The sequence below is a fragment of the Jaculus jaculus genome, chromosome 4 (genome assembly GCF_020740685.1).
Source record: "Jaculus jaculus isolate mJacJac1 chromosome 4, mJacJac1.mat.Y.cur, whole genome shotgun sequence".
NCBI classification, from domain to species: domain Eukaryota; kingdom Metazoa; phylum Chordata; class Mammalia; order Rodentia; family Dipodidae; genus Jaculus; species Jaculus jaculus.
Window position 1 is genome coordinate 44,646,470 of NC_059105.1, and position 13,010 is coordinate 44,659,479.

A 13,010-nucleotide genomic window follows, 5' to 3' on the forward strand; every position below is an offset into this window, starting at 1 on the left:
ATATAACAACTCACACTTGTCAGGATGAGTATTGTGGAAAAGACAAGAGATAATAAGCATTGGCAAGGTGTGGAGAAAAGAAAACCCTTGATATACATTAGTCTTGCTATGATGGAAAACTAAAAATAGAATATGATTCATAAACTGCACTTCGGGTATCTACACAAAGGAATTAAAATCAGTATACCAGTCGGGCGTGGTGGCTCATGCCTTTAATTCCAACACTAGGGAGGTAGGAGGATCACAGTGAGTTCAAGGCCACCCTGAGACTACGTAGTGAATTTCAGGTCAGCCTGGGCTAGAGTGAGACACTACCTCAGAACTCTCCCCCCACCAAAAAAATGAAATCAGTATAGCCAAAAAAGTCTACATTTCCACGTTCACTGCATCATTGTTCACAATATATGGATGGACTCAACCTCAAAGTTCATCCGAGATGATTTAGTAAAGAATGCCAATGGTAACCACATGGGAATATTAATTGATCTTAAAAATGAGCCACGTGTGGTGGCACATGCCTTTAATCCTAGCACTTGTAAGGCAGAGGTAGGAGGATTGCTGTGAGTTTAAGGTCCTCCTGGGACTACATAGTGAGTTCTAGGTCAGTCTGGGCTAGAGTGAGACCCTATCATGAAAACCCAAACCAAAAAAAAAAAAAAAAAAAAAAGGAGTCCTCGGGCTGGAGAGATGGGCTAGCAGTTATAAGTGCTTGCTTGCAAAGCCAGGTTCTATTCTCCAGTTTCCATGTAAGGCCAGATGCACAAAGTGGTGTGTATATCTGGAGTTTTTCTCTGGCATACGTCTTCCTCCCTTCCCCCTCAACAAATAGTTTTATTTATTTATTTACAAGCAGAGAGGAATAAAGAGAGGACGGAGAGACAGAGAGAATGGGCATGCTAAGGCCTCTAGCTCCTGCAAACGAACTACAGATGCATAAGCCACCTTGTGCATCTGGCTTACTGGGGAATCAAATCAGGTCCTTTGGCTTTGAAGGCAAGCACCTTAACCGCTAAGCAATCTCTCCAGCCTCAAACTATTTTTAAAATCAGGAATCCTGTCATTTATAACAATAGGAATGAACCTAGAAGACATTATATTAAGTGAAATAAGACAGACACAGAAAGACCAATACTACACAATCTTACATGTAGAAGCTACAAGAATCAAACTCATGGAGGACAAAAATGGTAGCCACCATTCCGGGACTGGGAGAACAGACAGCTAGCAGAAAGAATATGATGTTCATCAAAGTATAAAGATCTTCAGTTAGGCTGGGCGTGGTGGCGCATGCCTTTAATCCCAGCACTCGGGAGGCAGAGGTAGGAGGATCGCCTGAGTTCGAGGCCACCCTGAGACTCCATAGTGAATTCCAGGTCAGCCTGGGCTAGAGTGAGACTCTATCTTGAAAAAACAAACAAGCAAGCAATAAAAATAATAATAAAAAAAGATCTTCAGTTAGACAGGAAAAAGGAGCTTTAGTGAGCTCTTAGAATAATTGGTGACTACAGTAATAGTGCGATATATATGACGAAACTGTTAACAGGTATAGTGAACGTATTTTCAGCACAAAAAGTAAGCATTGAGGTGATGAATTAATCAGCATTATTTTACCATTTCATCAGGTGTACATGTGCCAAAACATCACATTATATCCCATAAACAGTTTTAATTAATTTTTGTGAATTTTAAAAAAAATATTTATTTATTTGCAAGCAGGTGGGGGGGTGGAGAGAGAGACAGAATGGGCACTCCAGGGCCTCCAGCCATTACAAATTCCAGATGCATGTGTCACTTTGTGAAGCTGGCTTTTTGTGGGTACTGGGGAATTGAACTTGGGTCATTAGGCTCTGCAGGCAAGTGCCTTTTAGCTACTGAGTCATCTCTCTATCCCTGGTGAATTTAAAATATAATATTTAAACTTCCACTGATAAACAACTACTCAAATATTCCTTCACCAGCTGCAAGCTATTTCCCTCACGTAAATAATTACCAAACAACTCTTATAGTTATTTTTGCATTTTTTGCCACATTAATATTCTGCTTCATTTTCTTCTACTTATAGAAGATAACCTGGTTCTTCTAAAGGCTTTCAAAATAATTTTAAAATTATTTATTTATTTATTTGTGTGTGTGTGTGCATATGAGTGTGCATGCCATGGTGCATATGTGGAAGTTAGAGGACAACTTTGAGGGGTCTATGATCCACCATTTTTTAAAAATATATATTTTATTTTTATTTATTTATTTGAGAGAGAGAGAGAATGGGCACACCAGGGCATCTATAACCACTGCAAATATGAACTGCAAATGCATGTGGCACTATGTGCCTCTGGCATATGTGGGTTCTGGGGAATTGAATCTAGGTCCTTAGGCTTCACAGGCAAAAGCGCTAACTGTTAAGCCATCTCTCCAGCCTTCCACCTTTTTTTTGAGACAGTGTCTCTTGTTGCTGCAAACCGTCAAGACACACTGCAAACAAATGTCAGCCTAGCTGGCCACTGAGCTTCAGATTCTCCTGGCTCTGTCTGCCATTGTCGTCGCTGGGAGCCCAGATGCATAAGCACTACGCATCCAGCTTTACACGCTTGTAAGGATTCCAACCTGGGCCAGGAGACTTTGCAAGCAGGCGCCTTAAACCACGGAGCCATCTCCCCAGCTCAAGAAATGTTGTCTAAATTGAAATCAATTGTTGCTCTGACTAAAAATCCCTTTACCTAGTATGTAGGAAAAACAAAAACCTATCTCAAATGCTACTTTGTACTGTACAGCACATTTTTAAACTGTATAATGACCAAGAAGAAAATAAAGTGACAGAGGGGATTTTTAGACTGCAGAACAGTTTTTTTTTTTTTTTTTAGATTAAGCATCAGAAATTTCTCAAAGTCCTATTTATTTATTAATTTACTTACTTGGTTATTTATGAGAGAGTGAGAGAGCATGCGAGAGAGTATGGGCAAACCAAGAACTCTCTTTTTTTTTTTTTTTTTTTTTTTTTGTCTTTCAAGGTAGGGTTTCGCTCTAGCCCCGGCTGACCTGGCATTCACTATGGAGTCTTAGGGCAGCCTTGAACTCTGAGTGATCCTCCTACCTCTGCCTCCCGAGTGCTGGCATTAAAGCCATTCCTACCAAGCCCGTCTTATACCAAGAACTGTTGCTGATGCAGAAGAACTCCAGCATCTTGCTTTATATGGGTACTGAGGAATCCAGCCTGGGTCAGCAGGCTTTGGAGGCAAGTGTCTGTAACCTCTGAGCTATCTCCCGAGCCCAGAACTCTGTGTGTGTGTGTTTTCAAGATTATTCATTCATTCATTTATTTATTTGCAAGGAGAGAGAAAGATAGAATGAGATTGAAATTGGCTTTCTAGGGACTCTTGCCACTGCAAATGCACTCTAGACCTATGTGGTACTTTGTACATCTGGCTTTACATGGGTACTGGGGAATCAAATGGAGACAGGATTAGGAGTTCAAAGCCATCCTTGGCTACATAGTGAGTTTAAGTTCTTTAGCCATAGTCACATTAGACCCTATCACAAAGAAAAAGAAGGATAGAGAGACAAAGATGCAAAATGAACAGTGCTTAGTACTGAATGATGTAAACTCACAAATATGACAGACACATTTAGTACTGATTGGTGTAAGCTCTCACAAATGTAACAGACATATTTTTGTGATTTTAAAAACTTTCTGGCTAAAAGCCCGGCGTTGGTGGTGCATGCCTTTAATCTTAGCACTCAGGAGGCTGAGGTAGGAGGATCACTGTGAATTTAAGGCCAGCTTGAGACTATGGTGGGGTGGTGGGGGGTGGGGGGGATGACATTTTCTGGCTAGAATGGGCAAAATTAAGAGTAATTAAATGCATTAAGTGCCACTCTGAACCAACAAATTTACAAGGTGAAATCCAGTTTCCACTTTAGTTTCTTTTCCATCATGTCCACAGCTCATGAGCTCACAAGGAAAGGAGGCTCCGAGGGCCACTGAGTTGAATGTATCCGTGTTACTCCACGTACAGATAAGGAAATCTCAGACCATGTTACTTCAAGCTTTTGCACCTATGCTCTTGGGCCTGGGCAGAGAAGGGCAGAGCAAGGTGCGCTAGTAACCGTAGAGCAAGTGTTCTCTGTGCTTGTTCTGCGTGTCTCACCTGTGCACTGTGTGCTGCCAAACCATCACTGGCAAGGCCAAGGAAGAAAAGCACTTGTCTGCTCTTGGGAAAGTAGAAAAGGAGAGTAGGGGCTGGAGAGATGGCTCAGTGGTTAAGGCACTGCACTTGCCTGCAAAGGCTGATGACCCCAGCTTGATTCCCCAGTACCCACATAAAGCCAGATGCACAAAGTGGTGCATGAATCTGGAGTTTGCAGCAAAACTGGAGGCCCTGGTGCACCCATTCTCCCTGTCTGTCTCTCTTCTCTCTGCTTGCAAATAAATAAATAAAAATTATTTAAAGCCAGGCATAGTGGTGCACACCTTTAATCCCAGCAATTAGGAAGCAGAGGTAGGAGGAGCGCCGTGAGTTCAAGGCCACCCTGAGACAACAGAGTGAATTACAGGTCAGCCTGAGCTAGAGTGAGACTCTACCTCAAAAAACCAAAAAAAGAAAAAAAAAAAAAAAAAAAAGAGGAGCATAGAGCTGGAGAGATGGTTCAGTTGTTAAAGGTACTTGCTTGCAAAGCCTGATAGCCTGTGTTCTATTTCTCAGTACCCATGTGTGGTGGTTTGATTCAGGAGTTCCCCATAAACTTAGGTGTTCTGAATGCTAGGTTCCCAGCTGATGGAGATTTGGGAATTAATGTCTCTTGGAGGCAGTGTATTGTTGGAGGAGGGCTTATGGGTATTATAGCCAGTTTTCCCTTGCCAGTGTTTGGCACACTCTCCTGTTGCTATGGCCCACCTTATGTTGGCCAGGGGGTGATGTCCACCTTTTGCTCATACCATTGTTTTCCCTGCCATCATGGAGCTTCCCCCTTGAGCATACAAGCCAAAATAAACCTCTGTTTTCCCACAAGCTGCTCTTGGTTGGGTGATTTCTACCACCAATGCAAACCTGACTGCAACACCATGTAAAAGCCAGATGCACAAAATGGCACATGTCTGGAGTTTGTTCGCAGTGGCGGGAGGCCCTGATGTGTCCACACAGACTCTCTCTCTATCTCTTTCTCTCTCTCTCAAATAAATAAGTAACTAAATACTTTTTCTAAAGATGGGTATTAACATTTTACCAAAATTCAAAACATCCTGTTATATGAGGATCTTGTTATAAAGAATTATGGCTAGATTCTTATACTCTTGGAGTCAACTTATTTTTCATGATTTCTTTGCCATCTGGCCTTCAACTTGTGTTTAAATGAAAAATTTGATGTTATGAGTTGAGGGGACAGCTCAGTGGTGGAGAGGTCGGTCACATGCTCAGTTCCTGGACTCAAGGCCCTGAGTTTTATTCCTGTCACTACAAAAAAGTTACCTTATACTGCAACTTCCATTTATTGAAATGCTATATGTTTTTTTGAAAAATATTTTATTTTTATTTATTTATTTGATAGAGAAAGAAGGAGAGAGAGAGTGTGAGAGAATGGGCACACCAGAGCCTCCAGCCACTGCAAACAAACTCCAGATGCATGCACCACCCCCTTGTGCATATGACTTACGTGGGTCCGGGGGTATAGAATCTGAGTATTTTATTTTGGCTTTGCAAGCACACACCTTAACTGCTAAGCCATCCCTCCAGCCCGAAATGCTACATGTTTTAGTTTGCATCTTGATACTGCTGTTTATTGCCACATATGTAACTCACACAGTCATATCTTTCACATCTAAGTTGCTTACATGTAAATTAGTGCAAGTCTATCTATTTCTAGGCTACTTGTTGTGCAGGTTGGATGGCATAGCGATGTAAACAAAGCATTCAGCTCAGGGCCTGGCATGCTCTGTGCATGTTCGGTGATCACACTGAAGTTTATCTGCTCAGCCTCTCCCGTCCCATGAAGGGTGACAGGGCTGAGAAAGGGCCGTGTAGTGCTGAAAATCAGATAAAACACATCTCTTGACCAAGAGCTGCTGGGCACCCACCCTCTTGTGTTCCAGATTCCCTTCACGCTGTCCATCCTCATCACGGTCGTGGTTTGCTTCAAGACACTTTGGAGCTGGGGAGATGGCTCAGTATTTAAAGGCACTTGTTTGCAAAGCCCAGTGGCCCAGGTTTGATTCCCCAATACCCACGTGAAACCAGGTGCACAAAGTAGTGCATGTGTCTGGAATTCATTGGCAGGAGGCGCTGATATGCCCATGCTCACTGTCTCCCTCTGACTCTTTCTGTCAGTCTCTTTTCTCTCTCTCTCAAATAAATAAAAATATTTTTAGAAAGCCAGGTGTGGTGGTGCAAGCCCTTAATCCCAGCACTTGGGAGGCAGAGGTAGGAGGATTGCTGTGAGTTCAAGGCCACACTGAGACTACACACTAAATTCCAGGTCAGCCTGGACTACAGTGAGGCCCTACCCCGAAAAACCAAAGACAGAAGCAGAAGAAGGAAGAGACGGGGGAGAGAAGACGAGAGACTAGTTGGAACAATGGAATGAAGGGATGCAGCGGAGGGGGATTTGGAAGGGAGAAAAGAGAGGAATTATGATCATGATATATTGCTTATATTTATGGAAGTTGTCAATAAAAACTTAAAAAAACCTTCACAATGTAAGTAAATCAATGACTAGATAATGAAAATACAGATGTAAGAATTCTTTTACCAAGGATCCACTCGGAAGTGGAGAGTTTTACAAAGACAGAGAAATGCTAGCGGAGGACTGACTTTCTTTTCAAACGTCACGTTCTCTTTCTGCAGAGCTCGGGACCACCTGCCGTACGTCCCATAACTCTACCGCCAGTGGCTGTCAAGTCCCTGAGGGGGACAGATGTCAAAAGACAAACTATTTCATTGCCAAGGACCCAAAGACCGTGGTCATAACCGCGAGTGCTGCGTAGTCACATCCACACTTGCACCGGACCCGTGGAGGCTGTGCTCATCTCCCCAGAAGGAAGAGGTGCCTCCTCTTCCTCACAACCAGAAGCAGCTGCCAGCCCTGGCCATATTCCCTAAACAGGGAAAGCTTTTCTCAAAGTAGATCTATATGGGGATATCAAGGAGTCTTCCAAGAACATCCTAATTTAGCTCCTAAGCCTAGAAGCCTAGAAGCCTTCACTACAGACCGGCATCATGACACACGCACCTCTGTCAGGGAGTGTGCTCACTTTTCTCCCTGGCATCTGAGAGAGGGGTCTGCACTGGCTTTCCAGTGGACTGGAGCCGTTGATCCCTTAGAGCAGGGGACGCTTGAGTGCCCACTGCCTGCGTCCTCTGAAGTCCCTAGTACTTCCAGCAAGTGCTATGCAAGGGGTCTCTGGCACTACTTTCACTAAAGCTAGGACCATTGCTCTCAAGTTCTCAAATGAACGCTCTTGTTGGATTTGGAGTGATCGCCATACCAGAGCACAATCATTCTTCCTGGTTATGAAAAACAAAGCTCAAAGAATCCCTTTTGGGTTGTAGTAATCTGTGATAATAATAAAAGAAATAAGAGAATATGAGCTAAGAACAGGAGAATGTCAAGTTAATGTTTGCATACTCAGAGCAGTATCTAATTAAAAGATTTCAGGGGTGGAGTAGGAAGAAAGTTTTTATAGAGAATTGCATTAAATTAGTTTTAATCGGTTTAACCAAAAAAAAAAAAAACAAAAAAAAAACAAAAAAAAAAAACACCCCACATGTAATAGTCTCTTGGCTAGCTTTCTTACATATTAAAACCTAGAATTATGCAGATAAATTCTCAGGCTAAGACATGTCTTGGCCTAATTAAAAATGCTCAGACTAGCAAGCAGGTCTCTATGATTTTTAAAGATAGTACTTATACATAATGCAAGAACTAGAAGAACTGGCCAGACTTGATTTCTATCAAGGTTTTCTGGGAGAGAGTTTAAAAAAGTAAAAGAAGGAAAAGGTATTAGTCTTTTAGAATATTGAAACAATAGAAAACTGAGTTGATCATCAACAGTGCATGAATTTATTGTGAATTCACTTGGATGCACCAGCATAAAACAACATAACCCTCCCACCACAGTGGGGAAATGTGCAAATTATAACTCTAGATAGTAGCTTTCTTTCATTTTCACACTTCAAATTGGTCACAAACCCAGTCCAGAAGTTCCAGCTCTCTAGCATGCCAGTAAGTATATCTACAGCAACTGCAAGCGGTGCTGCAAAAGTCTCAATAAAATTAAGATTGATTTGACCAGGTTTAAAAAGAAATAACCATGAAATAGAATTTTTGGGGAAATAGTGAGGTTACTCTAAAAAGACTGACTTTTCTCTGTTAAAATTCTTGTTTCTGGGCTACAAATGTATCAGTCAATATCTCTTATGAAAAGAGCCATGCAGGCCTGCCATGGCTCAGGGAACAATGTGGACGAGAGAAAGATTGTAAGAGCCACAGAGTGGGCAGAAACACCCTCAGTCAGTCTTCCCGCCTGCTGCTCCAGATTGGCTGACTGAGGCCTTCATGACCCCGCAGTTAATACCACCACCCGAGGGCCCCAGGGTAATGGGAGCTGGGGCGAGAAGATAGAAGAGTAGATAACCTGTTATATATAAAATGAAACTTAAAAAGTTAAAAATATAAAAACAGGGGAAAAGAAAGCACCATGCAAGGAAACGGGAGCTTTGTAAAAATAATAAAAAATAAATTTAAAATATTCTTCTAACATAAACGTTCTATGTTACAACCTCCCTTCTGGACCCCAACATTGCCCCCCATACATTTTCCACCATGAAGTCAAATTTGTGCTTCTTTTCCAGATGATAGAAAGATAGATAGATAATAGATAGATGGACCTGGCTTTCAGATCCAAGTTTTTTTTTTTTTTTTTTGTTATTGTTATTGTTTTTGTTTTTGTTTTACGAGGTAGGATCTTGCTCTAGCTCAGGCTGACTTGGAATTCACTATGTAGTCTCAGGGTGGCCTTGAACTCATGGTAATCCTCCTACCTCTGCCTTTTAAGTGCTGGGATTAAAGATGTGTGCCACCGTGCCAGGCCCCAGCTCTATTATTTTTTTTATTTGAGAGAGAGTGAAAGAAGCAGAGAAAGAGAGAGGGAGAGAATGGGTGCATCAGGGCCTCTATAGCTACTGCAAATGAACTCCAGATACATGTGCTACCTTGTGCGTCTGGCTTTTGTGGGTACTGGGAATCAAACCTGGCTTTGCAGGCAAATGCCTTAACAGCTAAGCCATTTCTCCAGCCCTTTTGTTTGTTTTTAATGTGAGAGTGAGAGCAAGAGAAGAGAGAGATAATTGGCACAACAGGGCCTCCAGCCATTGTAATCAAATTCCAGACGTGTGCACCCCCTTGTGCACATATGCGACATTGCATACTTGTGTCACTGTGCATCTGGCTTACGTGGGACCTGGAGAGTCAAACATGGATTTGGGAAGGGAAAAAGAGAGGGTGAGGGGAGGGGATTATGGTCATGGTATATTGTTTATATTTAAGAAAGTTGTCAATAAAAATATTTATTTATTTATTGTAGACAGAGAGAGAAAGGCAAATAGAGAGGGAGAATGGGCATTTCAGGGCCTCCAGCCATTGCAAATAAACTCCTGACGCATGTGCCACATTGTGCATTTGCCTTATGTGGATACTGGGTAATTGAACCTTGGTACTTAGCCATCACAGGCAAGCGCCTTAACCACTAAGCAATCTCTCTAGCCCAAAACATTTTTAAAAGAGAAAATTATTTGACAAGACTAAAAATTAAAATACAAGCTCTGGCACTTAGGAGGCTGAGGCAAGATAGCTTAGTGTGAGGTCAGCTTGGGATATGTAGTGATTCCAGTCCAGCCTAATCTATAGCGTAAGAGCTCAAAAGACCCAAGCCAATAGAAAATATATACAAAATAACAACATGTACAGGATGTAGCTAGAGCACTGTTTAGTGAGAAATTTACAGAACATTAAGCCCTTATATTGGAAGAAAAGAAGTTGTAAAACCGGTGATTTAGGCTTTCGCACTGAACAAGAACAATTGCCCAAGGTAAACAGAAGGAAGAGAAAAGATAAAGGGTCGACCAAAAAGCTGACAAGGTAACATAAGAGAGGAAAGTTTCCTGTTGGCTCAGGTTTGAGGGACTATAATCCATGGTGGCAGCAAAGGCCTGGAGGCAGAGCTCCACGTGGGCAGGAGCTGTGGTCAGGACTCCTCACCTCCCCGCTCCGGGAAGCAGGAAGGAGCAATCCGGCGCTGGAGAGGCGGGGCTACCAGCCTCAATGCCTAGTCCCAGAGAACTCCTTCCTGCAACAAGGTGCTATCTCCCAAAGATTCCTTTTGACATAGTATCGCCATCTAAGGACCATGTGTTCAAATACATGAGCCTATGGGGACATCTCATCTCCAAACCGTAACAATTACAAGTCAATGCATTAGAACATGGACAGGAAGTGATGACGTACACTTGTCACCCCCATGCTGCCAGCATTGGGAAGGCTTAGACAGGAGGATGGCCTGAACTCAGGAGTTGGAGACCATGCCAGACAACACACAGAGAGATCCTATGTATGAAAGACCTTGCTTCTCAAAAAGAAATAAGTGTAAAACAAAATGAAAGCATATTGGTCAAATACAAGAAAGGAAGATTTTGAAAAAGGCCAAGGGAGTTGAAGGCTTCATTTCCTAATCAGGCAGTAGAAACAGAGGAAAAAACTTCAAGCGGATGGACAGGAAAGCTCCTGGCTCGAAGCTGTAGCATTGGGTGTAAGCCATTCCCAGAGACGAAGTTCTATATAATACCAATTTATCATCTAGAGCGCTGACATGGATTAAACCTCGGCTTTTGGACCAACCCTTCTTCTCAGAGTAGACTCCCTAGCTTCTGCAGAACATGTGTGGCCAGGGGCCTCCTTCCACCTCAGGCTGAGAGCCACATTCCTCTTGTTTTTTTGCAGTTAGACCTTCAACTCTTTGGGGAAATGAAGATTCCCTGCAGACTTGCAGCAATTACCCTAACTTGCCTGGCAGTCTATTTTGCTGCCTGGCACTCCCCTGCTGCGTTGCTGGTCTGTTCTGCTTACTCATGGCTGATAAAGCCACTGCAAAACAGGGTACAAGAGACCTAGAAGCTGCTGCGTTGACTTAAGAAATCACATTTTCCTCTTAAAAGCAGGCATCCTTTTAACCTCAATCTACTGGACCATCACTACGCTTCTATTCCTTGAAATCGTTTAAAGGAAGGCACTATGTAACGAAAGATTTTTCATATCAAATGGTCTTGCTGAATGTTCATTCTGGAAGTTAAGTGCTGTTTTAATTGTTTCTGGGCAAAAGATTCCGGGAAGGTTTGGCCTTGGGAGGACACTGTTCAAGCCTAATGAAAATAAGCACATTGTCAAATGCTGCAGAGCATGTAAGGAAATACAAGGTCTTGATGATCGAAGTCTTTTCCAAGGCGTTTGTGGGGCAGAGGCCTGGGTGTCCTGTGAGGAATGACGGGAGGAGAAAGATGGATTCTTTACCAGCATCTGAGCCCTGTGGAACTGAACAGCCCTGTGCACGGTTCGGCAATGGCTTTGTAGGAGCTGCATGCCTCCAGTGTGGGCCTGGAGGACAGCATTCACTCAACTTCCAGGAGCCTCGCCTCACAGAACACCGCCAGCTAATCGCACTGCTACCAAGGCTGCCGCATGACCATATTGTCTAGCTTAAATGTACTCTGAGGCTGGAGTTCTTTTACCTGAGGTGTTAGGACTAGTTAGTGTGTGAGAAAAGCGAATTTATGTACTTTTATGTTGCCTCAGCCAGCCATTCAGAATACATGCTGAGGGCTGGAAAGGTGGATCAGCGGTTAAGACACTTGACTGCAAAGCCTAATGACATGAGTTCGATTCTCTAGTACCCCCATAAAGCCAAGTGCACAAAGAGGTGCACGCATCTGGAATTCATCTGCAGAGGCTGGAGGCCTTGGCACACCCATTCTCTCTGACTCTCTTCTATTTCTCTTTGATTGCAAATAAATAACTAATAAATATTTTTTTTTTTAAAAAAAAGAATATATGTTTAAGCTTTCTGCTCTCAGAAGCCAGGCTGCACCACCTTTGGCAGGTTCCAGTTCTCTGCCTCTTTCTAGTTGGTCAGAGCAGATGGATGAGATAACTACCTTCCACAATGGCCTCACGGAGACTACTTCCCTAGAAACAATTAAATAGCCTGCTTGACTGTCCTGCTGACATCCTTACCCAACGTGGACTGGGTAGATATTGCCACCAAGGCCACCACCCAATCAGTGTGATGCACCGGACTTGTGCCAACTTTGTACAGAGCAGAACTCTGAAAGAAGCCTGTCCAAAGAATACTCTGGGCCCCAGTCAATGCTTTGGCCCACTGACCCTTTGTTTTCTGTATTTTTATTTTATTTTATTTTATTTTTTTTTATTAGAGAAAGAGAATTGGAACGCCAGCACCTCAGCCGTTGCAATTGAACTCCAGATGCTTGCGCCACCTAGTGGTCATGTTCAACCATGCGCTTGCCCCACCTTTGTGCATCTGGCTGTGGGATCTGTAGAGCAGAACATGGGTCCTTCGGCCTCGCAGGCAAGCGTCTTAACCACTAGGCCATCTCTCCAGCCCCCCTTGTTTTCTCTTTTCCTTTCCCACCTGCTGGTTGAGCACATATGTTCCATATGGAAAGGCCCTGCCCACTGGTCCTGCAAGGCAGCTTGCGTCCTCCGTCTGGACTCTTATCATATATTGCTTTTGCTACTTCATGTATTATTGCTGAGTTACTTCCTTTCGTGATGACAGACACAGCTGAGTCTAACTTCTTTCTTAACCAGAACTGTCCTAGAACAGTAGTTATGTTGCCAAGAATCAACAGGACAAACAAAGGTCAGACCACAGCCACAGGATGTACGCCAGTATCAGCATTTCCTGTGACAGAAACACCTGCCCAGATAGAACACTGTGGCATCAGCCCATCCTC